The following is a 13268-nucleotide window of genomic DNA, read 5'->3' as shown; positions in this document are numbered from 1 at the left end:
TTTAATTATAAAGTTTGGGTTAAAAATGTAAACATCAAATACTTATTTAAAACTTAAAAGAACTTAAATTATCTTTTAAATGGTTATTGAAACTTGAGGGACTAGAAATAAAAATAATTCAAATTATATTATTAATATACCCAACCCTAGCCGCCCCCCCCCTTCCTTGTTCGTTTTTCCGGCGGGACCTCCGGCCACCGGAATCCGGCGCCGGAGGTGGCCGCCACCCCCTTAAAACACATTTTTTTTCCAAATTAAATATATAAAAATGATTTGCCGTCAACACTAAACAATAACTAACTATTTAATTGCGTTTAACATCCGTAAATCACCCCGTAATCGTTGCCGGAAAATCCGGGTAATCAAATCAAGGCATTTAACGCTTAGACGCTCCGATTAGTTGTATAAATAGGGACCTAAGCCTTGTTACAACTCGCTCATAACCTTCTTTCCCTCTAATTCTCTCTACAATAGTCGTAATAATCCGGCAAAGCTTCGGCTCCGGCGAGTTCTTGTTCTTCACCAAATCAACACCTTTTGAGGTAATTGTAACATGTTTTTGATTAGTTTTGATCCAATAAACAAAAACCCTATACTAATTTAAACACACATGAAACAGAAACTGAGATTGAATTATTAGGGTTTATGTTCTTCATGTGAAGAAGATGAACCTAAAGTATTATATATATATAATGATTCTTAACTCTTAAACGAATATCCTTCTAGTTCAACTGGTTAAACTCAACTCCTCGCAACCATGAGACCCGGGTTCGAAACCCGGGTCATGCTCATTTTTTGGTTTAATAAACTGTATTGTTATTATTATTATTAAAATCCATTTCAAAGCTAATGGTATATTTAAGTATTAAAAACCATACTATAAACGAATATTGTCACCAGAGCAGTTGGATAATACCCAGAACTTATACCACCAAGACCCGGGTTTGAAACCCGGGTCAATCGCATATTTTTTTTATTAAACATTTTTCCAGTTTATTATTAATTAATAAATCATTTTAATCAATTAATAATCATAATAAATTTATAAAAACCTTTTTAAATTAAATAAAAATTATGTAAATTAACTATAAAATATATCTCACCATTTTACATATAAATATCAAGTTTCTCGTTTTCATAAGTCGTTATTAAAAATCGTGTAATAATCGCAAAGTAAACTTTAATTCTCTAAAAATCGTTTTGTTAAAGCAACAATTATATTTTCGACTTGTAAACAATAGTTCAAGCTTTTAGAACATATAAACTTTGTTTTCTCGTCATTAAAGTGCTTAAATTGTACTAATAACCAAGTTGTCGTTAAAACATAAATAATAATATAATAATCTAAGAGCCATAAGATTCGTAATAAAATAATAACTATCTTCTAAAACTATCATACAATTAAACAACCTTAAAATCCCGATGGAATAGCCGTTAAAAGTCATGTTTATTCTTATTTATAGTTCGTACGGATTGATTGCTTCGGTTCCTTTGACGCCTCCAATTATTCTTATTCCTTTTTCACTTCAATTACTAAGGTGAGTTAGTTTTTCACCACCCCGTTTTAATGTTTTAATGTTTTGGGTAGCATATGTATCCTTATAAAGATTCAAGTGTTATTTCTTCTATTACAAAACTACAATTCGTATATGGACTTGTGCGTTACTTGTATTACTTGCACGAATATTACTTGCACGATTGGGAAGCCTCATTAAGTATGATCATACACCCCCCTTTGCACTCTGGTCCATTTGTATCGAGTGGAAAAAGGGCCTCATTATCCAAGTACGTTGGTTGTTACCAATTGGAAAGGACCTTACTTGCACGATTATCCAAGTACGTTGGTTGTACCAACTGGAAAGGACTTACTTGCTCGTTTATCACATGTCTATGAATTGTATGGTTTTTATGTACGTATTTAAACTGTGGAAAATCACCAGCTATATTTATAGCTGACCATATTTTATACATATGTTACAGGTACCGTGATTAGAGGTTGAAGTATTGAAGACACTTAAATTACTTAGGGTATTTCAATAAAAGAACTATTGTTATGGTTATGTTTTGGTTTGAACTTGTATTGTTACTTTCGAACTTGTGTTACTAGGCTTATTAAATGAATTAATGTTATTATGGTCACTTAATAGTGCCACGTGTGTTTGAGCAATCTGTACGTCACACTCGGGCGTTTCCGCTTAAGCCGGGGTGTTACATCAGTTGTGCCACTTTTGGTAGATTAAGGCAATGAATAATTTGAGCAGGCTGTGAACAAGGTTTTCAGTTCGAATCCCGAGCCCACCAGGGTTTTAGTCCCACCGTGTGTTACGCTATGCCATGCTCTTGTGGGGGCACAACGATTGTGAAATGGCAGCCAGCGGTATGGTTTCTATTGAGAATTTCGGTTCAAGTGCGTTACTTGGCGTGCAAAGCAAAGTAACATGATTTAAGGAGTGAATAATTATAAACAATTAAATGTGCTCAGATTTAATTGTTAGTATAATTATCATGTCCTGTTATTTAGCAATCCTAGTTGTAGTCTAAACGTGATATGTTAGCTTATAATACCCATGCTTTGGGGTTTAGGAGATTGTAATCTGAGTAATTGAGTTTTGTGAAGTTTCTCAATAACAAACGTGTTCTGCGTGTTCGTGCTCGTGTTGGTGTTCGATACCCGGTACCAATTCCATTAGTTTCCCGGGAAACACCCAAACCAAACTCTGAGGCCAGCGTGTACTCGATTAAGACAACATAGTTTGCCAGAGTGGGGCAACGAGGCTCTCCAATTTGAGATGGCGGTGGCCTCAACACAAGAAAGTCGTTCATAGGAAAAATATTTAATTTTGGTAAACCAATATAAATGGCCACAGCGACGAAGCTTCCCTTAGGCCCGGTATCTATTATTTTGGTTAGTGAGAAGAAGAAATTTCCATCTAAACACTTAACTTTTCGTAATTCAACAGCAACTTCGTAACAGGAATTTAGTGAAAGATGATTTGAATCTAGACCGGCCAATATAGAGAATATTCAGATGTGTATCACTGCGCTATATATTTGAACATCATGACCTCATGGGTAATGTTTTTCCTGAAACCTACACATATATAATTAAAGTGTAATTATAAAAGTTCAGTTTTTTATACATTACCCACATAAATTTCGAAATCTATCTTTGATCTAACTTTATGTACAAATTTTGGTTATTTAGACTCTTGTCATAAAAGTTCTAAATATATTTTTTAGCCTTCAACTTTATATATATAATTAAAATGCAAATATAAAAGTTTAGTTTTCTATGCTTTAGCCATATAAGTTTTAAAATTTATCTTTTCGCCCCTTAACATTTTTTACAAACTTCGGTTAATTAGGCTTTGGCCACAAAATTCTCACGTACATATCTTTTAACCGCTCAACTTTAATCTCATGTATTTACTTTTCGGGTCGGATATAAAAATTTTCGGGTCGGTTCGACGGTTCGGCTTAGGTCGGGTAAGATTCATCACACAATAAAATTACGATACAATAGTAAAAAAACATCTTTAGAAATGAAAAAACAAAAATAAAATCATGTTGATACCTCTTGACAAACTTTGACAAGTTTAGTTTATTAATTATATACACTAAAATTGTGACTATCCATTGCTATTGCATCTTTGAACAAGTGGTAATGACCCTATACTAACACAGTTGCAGTGTGCATTTCTAAAAATATATACAAACTAAATTCTGCAGTAATGACTTAAGTCCTATATAGTTATCATTTCAGCTATATATCTTTAAAAAAATGGAAAACATGCTAAGGAAGAGATTAGAACCCGGGTTCCTACAGTTACAAAGCAAAGACAGAACCAACAGAGCATTTGATCTTTTTGTTTATGGGTTCACTCTATATTTATTTATGGGTTCACTGCAGCTTTTTATATAAACGTTCTACTAAAAATCCAAAACCCAGTGGGTTCACGTGAACCCGGTACCTATAACGTAGATCCGTCCCTGGTTGGGAATGAAGGAGAGAGAAAATGTTGTGATTGGTCTGTATATTTGAAAAGTTCATGTAGCACGCTATAATTTTTTTAATATTTTTTAGAGTAGTTGCGATTATAGGAAGGAGAAAATGTAATAATAAAGATATAAAAATTATTATTTAATTGAACATGAAAGAGAAAATATAGTAACTTTTAGTATAATTTTGGATTTAGAGATGAAGTAAGAAATGTGAACGCTCTTACATATTAGTTTCTACGGTTTGCTCAACTTGTTGGAATCTAGTTATTGGTAGTTCGACTAAAGGGTATGGGCTTCGATTTGCCGCCTAAGATCTGGCCTAGCCAGCGGCACCGGTGGTGAGTACCGCCCTAGGCGTGTTGGTGCCGCCCGGTGGTAAACTTGCGGAAATCTTTCCTATGAAAATGGTGCTCTTCTTTCTTTTTTAAATGTTTTGTTTTATTTTTTTTCTTCTTTTTTTAACATAAATTGTTAGAGAGAGACATAGATAGATGGGTGTTGTGGAGAGAGAGAGAGAGAGAATAGGGGGATGATAGAGAAGATGAGGGTTTTTTTAAACTTGGGATATTTGTTTATATTACTTTACTCTATATATATATATTAAAAACCAACTTTTATAGTACTACTTACAAAACTACTATTCATTTTTTCTTGGTTATTATTGGTTTGTTTATATAATATATATTTTACTTTGATGGATGTAATATGTATTTGTAATACTCGTAGTAGTAGTATTAATAATAATAATGTTTACGTTTTGTAAAACATACTTAAATGTCTAGGTTTGAATATAGAGGGTGTTATTTGTAAAACATCAAAATGAATTAAAAAGATAAAATAAAGGACCAAAGTTGTTATTTCCTCAAACCGAATTTGTACCAACTCCTATATCTTATATTTGAATAATCCTAATCTGAAGTTCTAACTTGTAAACCGAAATTGGGGGCTTAACACTCGTTTAAATAACATAATCTTTGTTCCCTTCATCTTATATTTGGATATTACTAATCGATCTCGCTGTTGAATGTGGAGGCCTAAATCAAAACAAAATTTTGTTGCCTTCTCATGACAATTGTTAAGAAAAAAAATTGTTTGTTATAAGTTTTGAACTCATAACCTATACTTCTTTATTAACGACCAAACCTACCACCACACCAATACATTACTTTGATTTACTTTACTGATATAATATATCTATATATAATGTTTTTTTTTTCACTTGGAGGCCTTAATTAAGTGTGGGCCTAAATCCCTAACTTGTTTGCGTTGTCCCACGAGCCACTCCTGAGCGCGAGTTTGTTTCGTTCTTTTGATATCATATTTACATGAAATTCTGGTTGCAGAAGTTATAATTAATTCGGTTAGTTACGCAGCTACCGACGCGTCCGTTTAGTCCCGCCGCTCTCACTTTTGTTAATCGTTCGTTTGCATGGTTCGTTTGCATGAGTAATCGGGTTTAGTTAATTCCGATTTGTTTCCGGCGACTAAGATGTTAAATTTGATTTTTGTTGAAGAACATAAACATACATCATGATTTGTCACCCAAGAGTTTTGTTTGTTCGGTTTCTACTCAGTTTATCACACTTAAATCCCCAAACAAAGTTTTGAGACAGAGTACATATATATGACTTTATAACACGTATAAGCTTTTTATTTACGTTAAAAGTATTTAATTAAATATGGAGGAAGTTTTAATCCAATTTAGGAGTATATCACAGTTAATAGGAGAATAAGTCGTCATGATCAATGTTTTATATATACGTAGTTGCATACAGCAGGTTATAAGCTAAATTGATTTACACTGAAATATTTTATAAAATATAATAGTTAATTGGAATGATTAAAATCTACCTACTTACTGACTAAATTTTTAAATGAGTTGTACTATTCTAATTAATTGATTAGATGAGGCCTTAGTGTTATGTTCTAGTCAAAACGGGAAGGTTCTCAAGTCCCAATCGATAATCGAACATCAAGTAAACGATTAACTCTCGTTTATATTGACCAGAAAATATAACTAAAAAGAACGATACAATCTCTCAAACCCTAACTCGTTTTGATTCTTGATGAAGCCTAATTTAGTTGCACCTAGATGAACCCTAACTCGATTACATCTGATGTGTGTCTCTAGATGAACCCTACTTGATTGCATCTCACACGTTCTATAATGTCTAACATATCTAGGTTTATATAGACTAACCCTAACTTATAAACCCCATTACATCATTAACGAATCCCACATGCCCAATAGGTTTAACACGGTCACCTACACGTGACGGGCTTATTAAGATGGAAATTACGTCCAACAGGTTCAAATAAATTACCTATAAAGAATGTTTACGAACAAGAGCTCCTGTTTATGTCACTAGAAAATCACTCAAAAAATAAATAAAATAAATAACAAACGTGTTATGTTATTAATCGAGTTGTCTTAATCGAGTACACGCTAGCCTCAGAGTTTGGTTTGGGTGTTTCCCGGGAAACTAATGGAATTGGTACCGGGTATCGAACACCAACACGAGCACGAACACGCAGAACACGTTTGTTATTGAGAAACTTCACAATATTTAATTTTGGTAAACCAATATAAATGGCCACAGCGACGAAGCTTCCCTTAGGCCCGGTATCTATTATTTTGGTTAGTGAGAAGAAGAAATTTCCATCTAAACACTTAACTTTTCGTAATTCAACAGCAACTTCGTAACAGGAATTTAGTGAAAGATGATTTGAATCTAGACCGGCCAATATAGAGAATATTCAGATGTGTATCACTGCGCTATATATTTGAACATCATGACCTCATGGGTAATGTTTTTCCTGAAACCTACACATATATAATTAAAGTGTAATTATAAAAGTTCAGTTTTTTATACATTACCCACATAAATTTCGAAATCTATCTTTGATCTAACTTTATGTACAAATTTTGGTTATTTAGACTCTTGTCATAAAAGTTCTAAATATATATTTTTTAGCCTTCAACTTTATATATATAATTAAAATGCAAATATAAAAGTTTAGTTTTCTATGCTTTAGCCATATAAGTTTTAAAATTTATCTTTTCGCCCCTTAACATTTTTTACAAACTTCGGTTAATTAGGCTTTGGCCACAAAATTCTCACGTACATATCTTTTAACCGCTCAACTTTAATCTCATGTATTTACTTTTTTTGCCTTTTCAACTTACGTCTATACCTTTTGGTTTCTCAACATTAGTAATGAAGCTTTTGTCACAAAACTTTTACTGTTACAAATTGAACCGATATTGACCGACTTTCTGCCTCTTTTTTGCCGCAACACGCGGTAGCTTTCAAACATATAATGCATTTAGCCCGCTACACCGCAACACACGGTAGCTTTCCTCATGTTGTTCTTGGAAATTATGGGTTTGATTGCAACAGCCTGCAGGGTCGGTGCACTGAAATAATTCTGGATTACATAACTCCAGACTAGTATGAGTTTAGTTAAAATCAACTTGTGTGAATACCTGTTACAAGCAATGAAAACTTGTAAAAAAAATTAGAGAAGTCGTGAATTCGTTTCTTGGCCCTGTTACTTGTGTGGTACCAATACTTTACAACTGTTGTTACATAGGTTACAAATATATTAGAGTATTCTCAATCCCTCCATCATATTATGTGAGTGGGGTTTTTGTAATATAAGGATTGGTTTAGGGTGTTGTGAACAGTGGTGGATCCAGAAAATTTTTAGAGTGGGTTCACTCGTTTTAGATGCTCTAATTTCACAAGGCCGGATATAAAAATTTTCGGGTCGGTTCGACGGTTCGGCTTAGGTCGGGTAAGATTCATCACACAATAAAATTACGATACAATAGTAAAAAAACATCTTTAGAAATGAAAAAACAAAAATAAAATCATGTTGATACCTCTTGACAAACTTTGACAAGTTTAGTTTATTAATTATATACACTAAAATTGTGACTATCCATTGCTATTGCATCTTTGAACAAGTGGTAATGACCCTATACTAACACAGTTGCAGTGTGCATTTCTAAAAATATATACAAACTAAATTCTGCAGTAATGACTTAAGTCCTATATAGTTATCATTTCAGCTATATATCTTTAAAAAAATAGAAAACATGCTAAGGAAGAGATTAGAACCCGGGTTCCTACAGTTACAAAGCAAAGACAGAACCAACAGAGCATTTGATCTTTTTGTTTATGGGTTCACTCTATATTTATTTATGGGTTCACTGCAGCTTTTTATATAAACGTTCTACTAAAAATCCGAAACCCAGTGGGTTCACGTGAACCCGGTACCTATAACGTAGATCCGTCCCTGGTTGGGAATGAAGGAGAGAGAAAATGTTGTGATTGGTCTGTATATTTGAAAAGTTCATGTAGCACGCTATAATTTTTTTAATATTTTTTAGAGTAGTTGCGATTATAGGAAGGAGAAAATGTAATAATAAAGATATAAAAATTATTATTTAATTGAACATGAAAGAGAAAATATAGTAACTTTTAGTATAATTTTGGATTTAGAGATGAAGTAAGAAATGTGAACGCTCTTACATATTAGTTTCTACGGTTTGCTCAACTTGTTGGAATCTAGTTATTGGTAGTTCGACTAAAGGGTATGGGCTTCGATTTGCCGCCTAAGATCTGGCCTAGCCAGCGGCACCGGTGGTGAATACCGCCCTAGGCGTGTTGGTGCCGCCCGGTGGTAAACTTGCGGAAATCTTTCCTATGAAAATGGTGCTCTTCTTTCTTTTTTAAATGTTTTGTTTTATTTTTTTTCTTCTTTTTTTAATATAAATTGTTAGAGAGAGACATAGATAGATGGGTGTTGTGGAGAGAGAGAGAGAGAGAATAGGGGGGTGATAGAGAAGATGAGGGTTTTTTTAAACTTGGGATATTTGTTTATATTACTTTACTCTATATATATATATTAAAAACCAACTTTTATAGTACTACTTACAAAACTACTATTCATTTTTTCTTGGTTATTATTGGTTTGTTTATATAATATATATTTTACTTTGATGGATGTAATATGTATTTGTAATACTCGTAGTAGTAGTAATAATAATAATAATGTTTACGTTTTGTAAAACATACTTAAATGTCTAGGTTTGAATATAGAGGGTGTTATTTGTAAAACATCAAAATGAATTAAAAAGATAAAATAAAGGACCAAAGTTGTTATTTCCTCAAACCGAATTTGTACCAACTCCTATATCTTATATTTGAATAATCCTAATCTGAAGTTCTAACTTGTAAACCGAAATTGGGGGCTTAACACTCGTTTAAATAACATAATCTTTGTTCCCTTCATCTTATATTTGGATATTACTAATCGATCTCGCTGTTGAATGTGGAGGCCTAAATCAAAACAAAATTTTGTTGCCTTCTCATGACAATTGTTAAGAAAAAAAATTGTTTGTTATAAGTTTTGAACTCATAACCTATACTTCTTTATTAACGACCAAACCTACCACCACACCAATACATTACTTTGATTTACTTTACTGATATAATATATCTATATATAATGTTTTTTTTTTCACTTGGAGGCCTTGATTAAGTGTGGGCCTAAATCCCTAACTTGTTTGCGTTGTCCCACGAGCCACTCCTGAGCGCGAGTTTGTTTCGTTCTTTTGATATCATATTTACATGAAATTCTGGTTGCAGAAGTTATAATTAATTCGGTTAGTTACGCAGCTACCGACGCGTCCGTTTAGTCCCGCCGCTCTCACTTTTGTTAATCGTTCGTTTGCATGGTTCGTTTGCATGAGTAATCGGGTTTAGTTAATTCCGATTTGTTTCCGGCGACTAAGATGTTAAATTTGATTTTTGTTGAAGAACATAAACATACATCATGATTTGTCACCCAAGAGTTTTGTTTGTTCGGTTTCTACTCAGTTTATCACACTTAAATCCCCAAACAAAGTTTTGAGACAGAGTACATATATATGACTTTATAACACGTATAAGCTTTTTATTTACGTTAAAAGTATTTAATTAAATATGGAGGAAGTTTTAATCCAATTTAGGAGTATATCACAGTTAATAGGAGAATAAGTCGTCATGATCAATGTTTTATATATACGTAGTTGCATACAGCAGGTTATAAGCTAAATTGATTTACACTGAAATATTTTATAAAATATAATAGTTAATTGGAATGATTAAAATCTACCTACTTACTGACTAAATTTTTAAATGAGTTGTACTATTCTAATTAATTGATTAGATGAGGCCTTAGTGTTATGTTCTAGTCAAAACGGGAAGGTTCTCAAGTCCCAATCGATAATCGAACATCAAGTAAACGATTAACTCTCGTTTATATTGACCAGAAAATATAACTAAAAAGAACGATACAATCTCTCAAACCCTAACTCGTTTTGATTCTTGATGAAGCCTAATTTAGTTGCACCTAGATGAACCCTAACTCGATTACATCTGATGTGTGTCTCTAGATGAACCCTACTTGATTGCATCTCACACGTTCTATAATGTCTAACATATCTAGGTTTATATAGACTAACCCTAACTTATAAACCCCATTACATCATTAACGAATCCCACATGCCCAATAGGTTTAACACGGTCACCTACACGTGACGGGCTTATTAAGATGGAAATTACGTCCAACAGGTTCAAATAAATTACCTATAAAGAATGTTTACGAACAAGAGCTCCTGTTTATGTCACTGGAAAATCACTCAACAAATAAATAAAATAAATAGGTTGAACTCCGTATATTTTAATTCGGAGAGTAATTGATTGTAGGCTTTCTCTATTGTTAATGGCTAGTTGAGTTGTTTTGCTTTTCTTGCTAAACTAAGGTATGGTTTCTGGTTTTCGTTTACTTGTAGTATTAATTATATTTCATTTTTATTTCTGTGTCTGTCACTTTGTAGTGCAGACTTTTCGTTAGCTTTTAGTTACAGTTTGAGTTCAGTTTATTTAGTATGTTATGCTTTATATTTATTTTTGTAACATGCAATAGATTATATATTTTGTATTTGTTATTGCATGTTCTGTTAGAAGTATTTTTGTTGCATGTTGATTATTTACATGTCTTTAGCCTTTGTACTATGTCACCCGAGCATGTCTGAAATATCGTATGGGTGTCAACGGCATGCACTTATCGTGACGGTGCGTAATAAAAGTTCATGGCGTTTCCAGCTTTTGCTTGTGTAGCACTTTGGCCCCTAGAAGAGTATAGATCGATCTTAGCTCTGAGTTTGTGTTTATTGTGTGGAGATGGAATAATAGGTACAAGCAATATTCACCGTCTCATATGTGCATGGACTAGCTAGTTGTGTACCAGTCTGTTTAGTTTATGCTCGTGGGAGCTTCACTCTCACACGACATTATTTCTAATTATGAGTAGTCGCATGGTTTGATGTGTCTATGTGTTCTGATATGTTTCTTATGTTCTTCTGTATGCATTTGGTTATGTTTCGATTAAGTATCGGGTTATGCCTCAGTGTATGTTCAGTATTTATTTCAGTTTAAAGTTTGGTTTCAAGTTGAACTAAAATTCATAGATTATTTTCTTTGTCCCTTGTACTTTTGTTCTTTTTTGCTACTGGCAATTTTTGACTCGGTCATATTTTCTTTGTCGTATGTTTCTTTATTTGTTGACATGTAATCTGGAAAAATCAAGGGAATTAGTGATGAGAGAGAGAGAGAGAGAGAGAGTAACAAAGTTCAAAAATTTTTATAAAGACTACATTTAATTTGAATCAGGCTTATATGAATTCTGTTACGATATCTGTAATAGTGACATGTCAGCCTGTTCTTGGTTGAGGTGTTTACAGTATTTGTCCAAACAATGTTTTATAATTTACCAACAAAAAAGCATATATAATTTGTATAAATTTTAATTTTCTTGGCTGCTTTTTTGTGTTAAAATCTTAAATTAACTGTTGATCAAACGATACAGGTTGATAAGAAGTGTTTTATCACAAATATCAAAACAAAATTAATTTGTGAATTCAATGTGTCTAAAAGCGTGAGACAACACATCCATTGTACGTGGGTAGCTAAAATAAGTATCAAAACTAAATTAATATTGGGTAGCTAAAGTTAATTTTAGTTATATAAATATTATTATTTTATTTATAAAAAAGAAGAGAAGTTGTGAATTGGTGATCTTTTTCATGGTAGTGTGAAAGATAAAAGAATGAAGTGTGGGATGATGTGGCGTTGACGTAGCACTATAAATATAAATTGGAAAGCAAAATTGTATCCACACCTTTTATTCTTATGTTACATGTTGGTATGTTTGTTACATATTTTGTACGTGCATGTAAATTTCGTATGCGTATGTAATCCTTCTGTTTTAATTTAATGGTATATATTCCAAACATATATATTATATTTAACCTTTTGTGTAATGAATATGTAATGTGACATTCGATATTGTAGCTGATCTATTTGAAATCGGTGAAATGTGACGGGGTATTCAAGGACCAAAAAGTAAAAGCAATTCAATTCTAGAATAAAAAAATAATATCAAGTTATGTGAGTCACGATAAAAAAAACCTGATTTAAATAAGTTATGTGAGGGCGTTCATTAAACATTAATATCAAGAGATAGTAGATTTCAAACATTAAGTGTGACTGTGTGGGTGAAGAATGGAGTTACGTGAGGGCGTTCATTAAACATTAATATCAAGAGATAGTAGATTTCAAACATTAAGTGTGACCGTGTGGGTGAAGAATGGAGTTACGTGAGGGGCGTTCATTAAACATTAATATCAGGAGATAGTTGATCTGGAACATTAAGTGTGGCTGTGTGGATGAAGAATGGAGTGTTCGAACATAAATATGGATGATGAAATGAATGCTCCAGAAAGCAGGTGTATTAAAAGCATCAGTAGGGATGGCAGTGAAACCCGAACTCGATGATAATTAGGACGGGTTGGGATTAGTTTTGAAATTTTTCACGGGTTTGGGATTTATATAATACCCGATACCCGACCGGATTACCCGATAATGCTTACCCGATTATATACCCGATATAACTTTTTATATATTTATTTTAAATATAAGTTGATGAGGCCTAAAATATACATAAAATTATATAAATATTTCCTACATGTTGAATAATTTTTGGGTTAATAATTACTTTTAATGAATTCATATTTGAGATTTAAAAAACTTAAGGAACGAGGTAAAATATGAATTTTATCATATCACAACAAATAATTTGAATAATAATAAATCAAGTTGTAATTTTGGTAAAGATCTCATGAGTTTTTGTGATTAATAAAGAAAACTTAATTA

This window comes from Bidens hawaiensis, unplaced genomic scaffold (assembly GCF_021521415.1).
Source record: "Bidens hawaiensis isolate Kalapana, Puna unplaced genomic scaffold, B.hawaiensis_p1.1 tig00029316_1, whole genome shotgun sequence".
Lineage (NCBI taxonomy): Eukaryota > Viridiplantae > Streptophyta > Magnoliopsida > Asterales > Asteraceae > Bidens > Bidens hawaiensis.
Note: the sequence above shows the minus strand (reverse complement) of the source record.